This window comes from Cupressus sempervirens, chromosome 4 (assembly GCF_028749045.1).
Source record: "Cupressus sempervirens isolate cs-2001-9-10 chromosome 4, ASM2874904v1, whole genome shotgun sequence".
Taxonomy (NCBI): domain Eukaryota; kingdom Viridiplantae; phylum Streptophyta; class Pinopsida; order Cupressales; family Cupressaceae; genus Cupressus; species Cupressus sempervirens.
The window spans coordinates 296003942-296018156 of record NC_143121.1 but is presented as its reverse complement, the minus strand read 5'-3'; positions in this window follow the sequence as shown (position 1 = coordinate 296018156).

The following is a 14215-nucleotide window of genomic DNA, read 5'->3' as shown; positions in this document are numbered from 1 at the left end:
ATAAGGGGTTTTGAATGAGTAATTCTTCAATTGTACTCGGTTTAAGGTATGAACTATAGTGCTGATAGCTTCCTTCCAGTATTTGATAGCAATGTTCTTTTTAATCATTAAGGTCCTTGCACAATCCATGATAAATCTATTCCTCCTTTTAGCTATTTCTTTTTTCTCGGGAGTACCAGGGGCTAATACTTATCTTTTGATTCCTCTTTCAATGCAAAAGTCATTAAATTCATGGGAGATGAAATCAGTACCTCTATTTGATCTCCAACATTTCAATCTTTTACCTATTTCTTTTTCAACTCTTGCTAAATACCATTTGAACTTCTCAAATGCTTCTGACTTCTCTCTTAGATACATATCAGTCATCATTCTAGAGTAGTCATCAACAAAAAGAATAAAGATTTTTTTCTCCAGTATAATTTTCTATTCCAATAGGTCCACATAAATTAGTACACACAATTTCCAAAATATCTTCAAATTGAAAGTTTTTACTTTTAAAGCTAGTCCTTCCCATCTTACCAATCTAACAATTCTTGCATAGACCAACATGAAGTTTCTTCAAATTAGGAATGCCTCTTACTTTCTTGAATTTTCTTATTTTCACCATATTATCAAAATTTACATGACACAACCTTTTATGGCATAACCAACTTTCTTCAACTTGAGTAATAAAGCATGAGCATTCACCAAGATCAAGATAAAACAAGTTACCTTTTGTTTGTTTGCTTGATCCAATTAGTTTTCCTATGTCATCCAACAGTCTTTCTTTGCCATGCATGAATTCCACCTTGAATCCAATGTTGATTAGTTGTGCTACACTCAACAAGTTATGTTTTAGTCCTTCAACCCAATATGCATTATCACATACAAGTTCTTTGGATAATGATATTCTGCCTCTTCCTTTTATCTAACAAGGTTCATTGTTTCCAAACTTAGCATTGCCACCATCATAGTCTTCAAAGTGTTCAAATTTTGTTTTGTCACTAGTTATATGATGTGAACATCCATTGTCTATGATCCATGTATCATTTTTGCTCACATGAGAGATAAGTGTCATCTTATCTTTTTCTTCATCATTATCAGATTCATCTTTTACAAAAATGTAAACAATTTCATCTTCACTACCATCAGAATCCTTAGAGTCTTTAGCCATAAAGCATGTTTTCTTACCTTTTTCGTTGAATGATTTGTGATTTTTGAAATCCTTCTTGCCATTGCACTTGTGACCTTTCTTCTCATCCTTGCTTTGCTTGTTTGGGTAGCTAGCTACAATATGACCTATTTCTTTACATGAAAAATAGATTAAGGGAACTTTACTTTGGTACTTTCCTCTGCCTTCAGAATATTTCCTTGCAAGCAATGCTTCAACAACTTCAAGATCACTATCAAAAATTTCTTCTAATTCTTCCTCACTTTTTGAGTGGATGTCCTTTATTTTCTTGCCTTTCTCTTTAAGTGAAAGTTTGGCTGCAAATGCAGATTCAATATTCTTAGAAATTGGAACATAATTGTCATAATTATCTAGCTCAAATGCTGTCAATCTTCCCACTATGGCATCCAAAGTTATCTTGTGATTTTCCACACATCTCCTTTCTTGAATAATAGATACTCTAATTGCATAAATAGGAAGTAATGTTCTAAGAACTTTACTTATAATAGTTTCTTTTTCAAATTTTCCTCCAGAAGCTCTAATTGCACTAACATATTTTGTAATGTTTTCATTCTCTCTCATTTTCACCTAATCAAATTGTCCTCTTAGGCTTTCTGCTTTAGCTCTTGCTCTTCTCACATTGTCATCACCTCCATAAATTTCCTTTAGCTTGATGCACATTTCATGAACATTTTTGCAGTCTTTGATCTCATCAAATTCTTCATAACTTAGGGAAGATACAATGTCAATCATCATGGTGTTATGAGTCTTCTTCTTGATAATGTCATTAGTAGATAATGTACTAGTAGGAGCTACATATTCTTCATCAAGATATTTCAATCTTGCATCACTAATGGAAGTTAGATGAAGTCTCATAAGTCCCTGTCATGCTGAAAAGTTATCTCTGTTAAGCATTGGAATTTCTCTCTTATAAGACATCTTGATCTTTAGCTTAGGTCCTTGAAACCTTTCCTACAAGCACCAAAAGATTTGATATCAATTCTTGGAAATATAGATGGAGTAACTGAGAGGAGGGGGTGAATCAATTACCACAAAAAAAAATCCACAAATCTCTTAAATGTTTAATAAATCTATTTATCGTTGTCACTCGGTAAACATACAAAAAAAAATGTTGTAACTTGGTAAAGGCAATGCATGTTAACTTTAACAAATCTTAAACATGTATAGAAATAATTTGCAACCATAAAAGAGATAGCATGAACAAATGAGTTACAAGATTTAATGTGGAAACCCAATATGGGAAAAACCACCAATGTAACTAGCTACTGATTTTCACTCTTCTGAAGTGAGCCTTGTTAGTAGCCAACCCTGTTAAAGGTTACAAAACACATTGTTATGTGTGACCCTATTAGAGGATTTAATCACCCTGCTAGGAGTGGCCTTGTTAGAGGTCTTTAGAACAATTCAATAGAATTGGCACCTTGTTAGAGGATTTGCAAATGGATGTTAAACCAACTCTGTTAAGAGATTTTGGAATCACTACTACAATGATTAGAAAGTAACAATGAAATGACCTGAATGAGATGCAACTAAAATTTCTAATTAAAAATCTTAGTTCTGCTCCACTAGATCCTTCCTGATCAAATATAGCTTTGCTGCTCCTCAAGGATATCTGACCATCCTTCAAAGTTCATTCTCACTTTCAATCATTCCACTTGCATGCTCGCTCATCCATTCATTCATGGTCTCACACATATGCATATTTAAAATTCTAAACTTGACCTTTCATATATACCATTTAGATTATCAAGTTGGCTCATTCACAAGTTACAATCACCAATAATCATTACCACAGTTAGCTAGAAATAATACTTAAAATAATTTAGCCTTAATTCACAATTTGACAAAATCCTTCATTGGTCAATCTTGCTTGATAAACACTATTCCAGAAATGATTTCTTGTGTTAACCAATAGAAGCTCAATTAACACTGCAAACCCTACAAAATCCTTGGCAACCGAGTGAACTAGGTAAACACTAGCTTTCCTTCGTTAACCTTGAGAGCTCGGTTGATACTGACTTCTACCACATTTTCCTTTGATGCCTAAGTGAGCTCGGTAGACATAGTCTATGCAAAGTAATGTTTAGGAATTCTCAGTAGACACTAAAAGTCATCTTGTAGACCAACTAAGCTTAATAGACGTTGATAGATAACTGATATAACATTTGTGTAACATAAAAGACAACACACAATTAGGCAATTGTATCCAACACATATCTGTAGACACCTAAATTTGATTACGTCACTTTGGTAATCCTATTTAGCTATCTCTAAAGGCATCATTAATTAAATTCCTATTTAATTAATCCTTTGTCATCCCTAGCTAATTAATTAAATTAATCATCTATAGTCCTAATTGATAAATCAAATAACCTATTATTTATCAATTAAATCCTATTCTCCTATCTAACTCCAAAATCCCCATTTATTAAATAAATCTATTTGATAAGTGAAACCCTCAAATCTAATAACCCCTAACCTATCCCTAACCCTTCATTTAGCCTAATCCACCCCATCCACCCATACCAACTAAGCTTAGTCACTAATTCACCCACCCTCATGAATGCCATCCACTTGCATATCTCTAACAAGCCTAATCTAATTCTAAACCACCTCTAATCCCCCCCTAACCTTTTCACATTCCCTAAGTAAGCTTAAGACTTTTTTAAGCCAAACAAAGTAAACAATTTCAACTCCCTCCAAAATATCCCAACCACTAAGCCTTCAATGCTCGTACAAAGGCCATAAAGACTCTTACAAGCCCATTCATTTCTCTTACAAGTACTTATGAAGGGTCTTTATGAGGATATTATCCCTTGAGCCTCCTTTGTTGACTCATCCTTCCCCTTTGCTCCATCCACTCACCTTGTGACATGTGTCACTTTTTTGTTGGTGCTAAACAAGCACAATCCATGTGCTCCCCTTTGAGTGCATCCTAGCCCTACTTAAGCTTTCATCTCTCCTTGCATCTTTGCTCTCCATCCATCAAGCCATTAGCCTATAAATTGAATCCCCTCCCAAGCCATTTCAATCACAACCTTTTGAGCTAAAGTTATAATGCCATTTTGAGAGCAAGTTTTACATCATATCCATTCACCCAAGCCAAAATCCATCAAGAACACCATTGAAGCTAGTTTGAGAAGCTTTGAGCATACATACAAAATCTAAGCAAATAGACTCATCCCCAAATCAAGAGAACAATCTCATTGAGAGAGCCCCTTAATGGCTTACATTCTCATTTGAGTTTTGTTTCCTCTTAGTCTCTCTTAAATTTTATATTAATCTTTGTTAGTTAATGCTTTTTTCTTTTAATAGATTAGTATTCCTTTGCTAACATATTAGTATACACATTTTGGCATGCCCAGTGGGACCCCACTATGGGTCATTTAATCATCCATTTCAAACTATATATTGTTTTTTCTAATAATCTAATGTTTTTTGTTGTTTGAGTGAGTTGTAGGGTGTTTCACTTGTTTTTGCAGGTTGAAGGGCGCACTTGGGAAGAAGACATACCCTCAAAAATTCGAAAATAACCAAAAAATTAATTTTTTTTTGAAAAAATCTATCCATTTCAGCTCTTTTCGTGCAGTGTCATCTCCGCAGATTAGCATCTGCGCCTGCAAACTATCATCTCTGCTAGCTACTTTGTCGTCTCTGCAACTAAACTGACATCTCCGCAATTTGGCATCTCTGCCTAGTCTTCTGCTATCGGCGCCGCCACTAGACTATTGTCTCCATATCCTCAATTATCATCTTCGTAGATCAGTATCTCTGCCAGATACTCTGTCATCTCCGTCACCACCTCTCTAGTTTTGTCATCTCCATTATTGCCAACCCAAACCGTCGTCTCTGCAAATTAGCGTCTCCGCTTGTATCTTGTTTTCTATGTCGCCAAACCAACCTGTCATCTTCATTTCTTTCTCTATCGTCTCTACAGATTGGCATCTTCATAGATCAGTGTCTCTAAATTTTGGTGTCTTCACCTGATAAACTGTCGTCTCTGCCTATTTATGTTGCATTTCTATTTTAGCATATCAGTTCTTGCACTTTTTATTTAACAAAAGAAAAAGAAGAAGAAGAAGAAGAAGCCAAAAACAACTGAAGAAAGCCAAAATCATTCTAGCTAAGTCCAAAGTCAAAAAGTCAAAAAAATAAAGAAAAATAAAGTGTCCACTGGTGAAAAATTGGCAATTCAAGCGCCTTGGACAAGTACCATGATGAAAACTTGGCAAACAAGCATCATGCGTAATCCAGCCATCCCCAGCTTAGCCTATCATCCTCATGCTTTTGGTCATCTCTTGACATCCAACTCCACCTTCCAATATATACACCTATCCTCCATCCTCCAGCTTCCATCTCACACCATCCACTTATCTTCTACAGCTTCAACCCATCATCCCAGCTATCATACATCTCCCCAGTGCCTTCAGCTTTTCCATTCTAGCTTCAATCCTATCACACCCATCGTAAGACCTCCTTCTGCATGTCATCTTCTAATTGGGGGAACTATATTCCTTGGAGATCTTGTCTTGTCCATCCTCCCTTGTCATTGGTATCTCACTCTAGTCTATCCTTATGCAAATCCAATGTCATCCTCTCATTAGCCATTCACTCTAGCACCATCTATCAGCTCAGCTACAACCAACCTTAGCATTGTCCCCATCCTTGGTCGCACATCTATCATCATCATTGGATGCATCCTGCCAAATCCATATCTTCCAATATCACCTCATCCTTAGCTTCTGAATCTTGCACCAACTTGAGCCATCCCACTATCTTATCATCTAGAGCTCCTGTACAGCTTGTAAATAATCTTGTATCCAACGCTTGTATCATACCTTGTATCATACCTTGTATATCCAAATCTTGTCCAGCAACCTTGTACATTTGTACCATATCTTGGTCTATCAGCTTGTACATCCTCTTTAGCTTAGTACCATTGTATCTATCCAGCTTTCTTGTCAGTTCATCCTTGATCAACATCTTGCACACATCGCACAACCTTGGTTAGCTATTCCAATGCATCCTTTAGCTAGATCTCCTATCACCAAAGTGTTATCCTTCTTAGTTCAGCTTTCCAAACACATCACTCATCCAAAATCCATCAGCTTAGGTGCTCTTTGATAGATCCTTGTAGGATATAGCTTTCCTCATCTCTGATCTTGGTCCGTTGGTACCTTGTCCTACCCATCTCATTGGAAAATGGTTCTCTTTGGATTTTCACTTTATTTTGATTTGGAATCTTCCCTTTTAGGTCTTGATATATATTTTCCAAGAAATATTTTTGTTCCCTCCTCAAGGTTTCCATGGTCTTCCATATCATGGTATACTGCAAATGGGGCAATCTGAGCGTAAGGTCTTGATCAGGTCTTTTGTTTGTTTGTCATTTCTTCTTGTGGGTTACCCAGTGTCAGTTCCACACTACTTCCTCTTGGACTCATGTGTGATGCTGGGGCAATCCTTGCATGTTTTTCTTGAGTCAGTTCGTTAATCCTCTGGATGGTTGGTGAAAAGGCCTTGATGTTCTTGGTAACCTTGGCAATTAACCAACAGTCCTATAGCAAATTTAGTGCTCAACTACATAGTGGTACTTCTCTTTGAAGTATCCCCCTACTCAAAAAAGCTTCAATGGATTTCCTTCATCTCCATTATCCCCCATCCATATCTAGCATTCATCTCTCCTGCCCCAGCTTGTGCAACCGTATCTCTCAAAATCAATCATCACCTTTAGCTTTAGGGATCCACAATCCTAGTCTTAGGGATCCACCAATCCAATCAATCCACCAAGCCTCATCTTTCGAGATCCATAATCCTAGTCTTAGGGATCCCCAAAACCCATCTTCCACCAATCTGACTCTTTGAAATCCTATTGCATTAGCTTTGTCATCCCATCATCCATGTCCCTATCCTAGATTCTTTTTTATAATGCTCTGCTCCTTTATCCTCCCCCCAATCCTGAAAGTCTTAAGCTTGCTTCCTCTTGTGCCTCTAACCTCCCTTTATCATTCTCCCATAGTGAGAGTTTGAGCTAATTTAGCCCCTTCTGTTAAGCCAATCTAAGTTAGTACAATTGATGGCAACTGCAACATACTTAGCTTTAGTTGTGGACTGTGATGTACAACTTTATTTTTTGCTAGTCCAAGTGACTAGTCTTTTTCCTAAGAAGAGTGCTCCTCCACTGGTGCTTTTTCTATCATCAATGTTACCTCCCCAATCTACATCAGTGTAGGCATTCAACTCAAACTTTTCTCTCCTCTTTTAGTATAAGCCAAAGTCATCTATTCCTTTTAGATACCTCATTATTCTCTTCACTGCCATAAGGTAATTTTCTCTTGGATTTGTAGAAAATCTTGCTACTATCCCAATAGCTAATACAATGTCTAATCTACTATGGACAACATACTAAAACTTTATAATCATTGATCTATACATTGTCAAGTTGACTTTAGCAGATTCATCATTCTTGGATAACTTGTCTCCTATTATTGTTGGTGTATTAACTGGTTTTGAATATTCTAAGCCAAATGTTTTGAGTATCTCCTTGATATATTTTTATTGGGTCACAAATATTCCATGTTAGTTGGTGTACTTGGAATCCAATGAAGAATTTAATTTTCCCAAACATTGACATTTCAAACTCATGTTTCATTTGGTGAGCAAAATCTTTGCATAGTGCATCCTTTCCTCCAAAAATTATATCATCCACAAAGATTTCTGATATTAGGATATCCTAACCTTTTTTTGACTTGAAGTACAAGTTATTTTTGTCATGTATTCTTTCAAATCCAATCTTCACTAGATATTTGTGAAGTCTCTCATACCAATCTCTAGGTGCTTGCTTCAAACCTTAGAGAGATTTATGCAGTTTGCAGACCATATCCTTGTTGTTCTCATCAACAAAACCCTCTAGTTGTTCAATGTAGACTTCCTCTTCTAGTATACCATTAAGAAAAGTAGAATTTAAATCCATTTCATAGACCTTGAAACCTTTGTAGGTAGCATATGCAAGTAGAGTTTTGACTCCTTCCAATCTTGCTATAGGGGAAAATGTTTTCCCATAATCTAGTCTTTCTTCTTGTGCATAACCTTTGCAGACTAGTCGAGCCTTATTTCTTGTGATCTCACCATTATCATCTAGCTTGTTTTTGAACACCCACTTGGTACCAATCACATTCTTATCTGTTGGTCTTGGAACTAAAGTCCAAGTCTTATTCTTCTCAATATGTTCTATCTCCTCTTCCATTGCTTTGCACCAATCATCTTGTAGTGCAACTATTACTATCTTGGGCTCAATCTTACTCAGAAAATATGACTCACTTCTTAGTCTATTTATTGTCATTGGTCTAGCCTCCTTGTCACCAATGATTTGATCTACAAGATGGTGTCTTCTCATATACTTGGATAGCCTAGGTTTTATCCTTATTTCCATGTTTGGTCTTTTAGCATCAGAGTCATTATGCACATTTCTATCAAGTAACTCTACATCTCTTTCATGTGCACTAATTTTAGAATTAGAATGTGCATTTACTTCACTTTTTAACTTGGCATCTAAGTGCAACTTGACATTCATTGATTGTGACTCAATAGATATTGAAACTTGTTGTTGATTCCCAACTTGATTAGCATCTTCTTCTTCAGTAGGCATTCCTTCATAGAACTATATAATGGATTCATATTCTTCTAGTTTCTTGATAGATGCATTATCTTGAACTTCTACATGCTCATAAAAGTTTACATTTGCACTCTCCACAAGTTTGTTAGTGTTAGCATGTAAACACTTATAAGCTTTACTTCTAGTGGAGTATCCAAGGAATATACCTTCATCACTTTTTGCATCAAATTTGTATTAGTGCCCTTTTTAATTTGAACTCTATTGAGGGTGTAGATAGCTATACTTATTGCTTCTCTCTAATACTTTATTAAAACATTCTTCTCCATCATTAAAGTTTCAGCATAGTCAATCACTGATCTATTTCTCCTTTCTGCAATATGATTCTGTGGGAGAGTTCTAGATGCTAATTTTTGTCTTTTAATCCCTTTATCATTGCAGAAAATCTCAAATTCCCTTGATGTGAACTCACCTAATCTATCTAATCTGAGGCACTTCAAAATCTTCCCTATTTCTTTCTCAACTCTGGCCAAGTATCACTTAAACATTTGGAATGCATCAGACTTTAGTTTTAAGAACATGATAGTCATCATTCTAGAGTAGTCATCAACAAAAAATATTATGTATCTATCTCCATTGTAACTTTGCACTTCTATTGGACCACATAAGTTAGTATGGACTAATTAGTCTAGTACTTCTTTGGAAGTATAGGTTTTGATTTTGAAGCTTGACTTTTTCATCTTCCCTAGCTGACAGTGTTTGCACATTATGTTGTTAGGCTTCTTTAGTTTAGGCAATCCCCTAACTTTCTTCATCTTGCTAAACCTAATCAAATTATCAAAGTTTACATGACATAGTCTCTTATGCCATAGCCACACATCATCAAATTTTACAAAAAGAGAAGCAACATCTTTCATATCTAGGTAAAACAAGTTACTTCTAGTTTGGTCACCCTTTCCTATCATATTTCCATCAGTGTCATATATTTTGGCAGTTTTGGTTCCAAATTCTACTTTGCATCCTACATTGCCTAACCGTGACACACTCAAAAAATTATAGTTCAGACCTTCAACATAATATGCATTACTACATGATATTTTTTCTATAAGTTTAGTAAAACCTTTTCATTTGATTAGACATGGTGCATCATTTCCAAATCTAACATTATTACCATCATATTGAGTAAAGGTAATAAACTTACTTTTGTCTCCAGTCATGTGATGAGAACATCCACTATCTATGATCCACTTATCATTCTTGTTTACATAGGTTACTAGTGTTGTTGCCTCATCTTCATCTAATTCATCTTTAATGGCTACATAAACTACTTCATCATCATTCTCATCAGAATCTTCTTCTTCAATAATGTAGCACCATTTCCCCTTTTTGTTGTAGTCTCTACTACCATCTTCTCTTCTATTCTTGTACTTGTTTCCTTCTTTGTAGTTCTTCTTCTATGGGCACCTTGCAGCAATATGACCTATTTCATTGCAATTGAAAAAAATGATAGGAAGCTTACCTCTGAATTTACCTTTTCCTTTGTGAAATCTTCTAGCCAGCAATGCTTCCAACTATTCTACATCCTCCTCATCTGTGTTGCTATCACTGGATGCATATTTAATCTTTCTTTTCTTCTTCTTTGGTTTCACCTCTTCAATGTCCTTCAACAATAGCTTGGCCTTGAAAGCAGATTCAAGGTTCTAAGGTTTGTAGTTATCAAAGTTAGATAAATCAAATATAGTAAGCCTACCCAGTATACCTTCAAGAGCGAGTTTGGTTCCTAGTATGCACCTCAGCTCTTGGATGGATGATACACTAATAGCACAAATGAGGAGCAAGGTTCTCAACAATTTCCTATTAATAGTTTCATCATCTAGAACACAATCAACACTTTTTATTGCATTTACTACTTCTTTTATCTTAGAGGCATATTGGGAAATGTTCTCACCTTCCTCCATTCTCATGTCACCAAACTTTCCTTCGAGGCTTTCTCTTTTTTCTCTTTGGACATTCTAATCTCCTCCATAGATATTTGACAAGGCTTCCCACAATTGGAATTTAGATGTACATCCTTTGATATCATCCAACTTGGCATAACCGAGGGCAGAGGCAATCTGTAACATTGCCTGATTATGCTCCTTCTTTTTCTTCATGTCTTGTATAGTAGGGACACTACCTGGATCAACATGTTCTAATATGATTGTGGTCTATGCATGATCAGCTATAAATCCAAGGTGCAGCTTCATCAAACTTTTCCATGCTACAAAGTTATCTCTATTGAGCTTGGGAGCTTCTCTCTTAGGCATTTTGATATCTCCTACTTCTAGTACCTTTAAACCAAATCAACAGATGTCTTTGATACAAATTGTTATAAATTCTTTAGAATAACAAAGAGGGTGGGGGGGTTGTGGTGTGAATCAATTATTCAAGGTCCAAAATTTCCTAATCAAACTTTTTTCACTAAGTATAGTGAGCCCATTCAAACCAATCATGCATCCAAGCTTAACATTTTCCTAGCAAGTTACTGATAAATCAATATGCAAAAATCAAACTCATAAGATCAACACATAACACAATGATTTATGTGGAAACACAATTTGGGAAAACCCACCGGTAACATGCTACCTTGTTTCTCACCCTTCTGAAGTGATGCCCTGTGAAAGGCCTACCCTATTCAAGGCTACAATACACTATTAGATGTGACCCTGTTAAAGGATTTCAAACACCTTATTAGAAGTGTACTTGAGTAAAGGACTTTATAGCATTCAACTTGGAATGTCACCTTGTTAAATGATTTCTCAATGGCTATTAGGCCAACCTAAGTCCATACAATTTTTTCACCAACTAATACAATTGCAAGAGAGTAACAATTAAGGGCTTTTGACCTGATACAACTTACAACTTAACTTGTAGATTTCAAATCATAATTCATCTCTCAACTTTGTCTAGCTTTTAGTCTCTGGAGCTCTGACAACTTGTTGTCCTTTCAAGCTCTATCTCCTAAAGTCTTCTTGCTCATTGTGCCAATGCAATCTCTTCTTTGTGGTCATTAATTGAAGTAGAGTCTTTGTGCTCAATTCTTCCCTCTCTGTGTTGGCATTATATTGTATTTGTCATTACTGACAACACTTATTTGATTTTGAAAAGTTATCGAGCTCATCACTCAGTCCACAGTTTATACCAAGCATTTAGTGGTTACCTTGTAAGTTCAGTAGTTAAGTAGTTCACACTGAGAATTTTTGAAGCTACTGAGTGAATGTGCAATTTATCAATGTTTACCAAACTTATAGTGTTCACTGAATAGGCAGTGGTCACCGAGCTTCATAGTGTCTACCGAGTTATCAGTTTATGTGATGTGAAGTTAGTGTCTACCAAGTGATGGATGTTTAGTGTTTAACAAGTGATAGAAAGTTAAACAAAGGATTCAACATTTACTGAGTGACACTATATCTACTGAGTCTCCAATGTTTATCGAGTTCCAAGCTATGTTGTGTCATTAGTATGGACCAATATTCTACTTCTATCGAGTGCATGATGATGTCAAGTAATGTAGTGGATGTCGAGTATTAGAAGGTCACCAAGTTAGCTTAAGGAGCATACTTAACAGTCTCTGTATAAATCTCCTAACAGAATGCATACTTCATTGTATGTTTTTAAAACCTCTAACAAGGTGGATCTAGCAGTCCAAATTTCTCTTAACAGGGTATATCATTAGAAGTAGTTAATGTAAGCCCTAACAGGCCAACTTTATACTATAGTAGTGAAGTTTTGTGGGTATCATCCCCACCCCAATTTTACTTTCTATTTGAAACGTTTTTGGGTCACAAAAATACTATGTTCATGTGTTATTAATATTTATCTTTTCTCATGCATATAGTAGATTAGATGAATGAATGGTGAATGATTTATATTGTTACAATGCTGAATTGATTTAGAATTTTTGAGGTTACTAATTCACCCCTCCCTTCTTAGTAACCTAGCTAGTCTTGATTATTTCCAACAATTGGTATCAGAGCTTTGTTGTTCTTAGGAAAAAGTTTGATAGTTTGAGTAGAGATCAAGGGTAATGGAGATATTCAGACTTGACAAAGCTATTGAAAATGAGAAGCTAGATCTGGAGATGGCCATAGCTCAACTCAAGGAAGCAAAAGAGAATCTTTTCCAATCCCCAAAGAGAAGTAAGGAGCTTGCAAGACAAATGAATGATCATCAGTATGTTCAAGAAAAGATTGAAGACTTTTTCCCATTAGGTAGTTCAGATGAAGCTAATGATGCAATCAAAGGACTCTTAGAAAAGAATAGCTCTTTGCAAGAAGAGGTAAGAAAATTGAAAAGAGAATAGGAAGTCCAGTCAATAAGGATGTGTGAAATCTTGGAACAAAGGAATAAGGCAAGTGAAGACTTGGAGGCAAGAAAAAATGTAAATCAAAATAAATCTCTTAAGCAAGAAAGTCTTATCAATTAGCTCTCCAATGCAAATGAAGAAATCATGAATCTGAGATTTGAAAATGAAAATTTAAGGAATGAGTTAATTATTAAAAGAAAGATCCATGAAAGATTGAAAGTTGATCTAATTTCTAAAAGGAAACTCAATGAAAGGATGATGAAATCTCAAGCAGACATGGACTAGTTGAATCAACAAAGTGAGCAGAATCTTCATAAGCAAAATGGTAAAGCAAGACTTGGTTACAAAGAAGCAGGTGAATCTTCCAAACAAGGTTCACAAAGGAATAAAAATTCTACTTGTAATCACTATGGTAAGTTAGGTCATACATCAAACAAATATTGGCATAATGGAAAGGAAAAATTCAATGGAAAATGCTACAATTGCTGTAAATATGGTCATAAAGCTAATGAGTGCAAGGAAAAACCAAAATTTGAAGGTAAATATCATAAATGCAAGAGACAAGGTCACAAGGCATCTTAATGTAGATCCAAATCATTCAATCCAACTACACAAATTGTCCAAGCAATATTTGGTTTGGATTAAAATACTTGGTGTAGATGTTACTATTGTGGAGAATATAGATACATTGGCATAGATTGCACAAGGCATCACTTTAGAAAAAGAAATTCAACAGTAAGATGTTATACATGCACTGAAATTGGTCATATAGCTAAAAATTTCATTATCTTAGGAAGAGTTGAAGATGAGAAGAAAGCTAAAGCTAATAACATTAGGAAGTAGATGAGGCAATAGTGGATTCCTAAATCTACTGAGCAGAATAGTTCAAATGATGGCAATGTCACTCAAGAACTAGGTGACTCCACCAATTCCAATTAGATTCTTTAAAGGAGGGACTAGAACTATATCTTCAAGCTATATCTTGAGCAATTCCAAATGGAAGAAAGTAGAAGATCCAAATCAATATTTTAGATACAAAAGGATCACATGAGATCAGTTCATACTAAGCAAGGTTAGTCACAGACTCAAC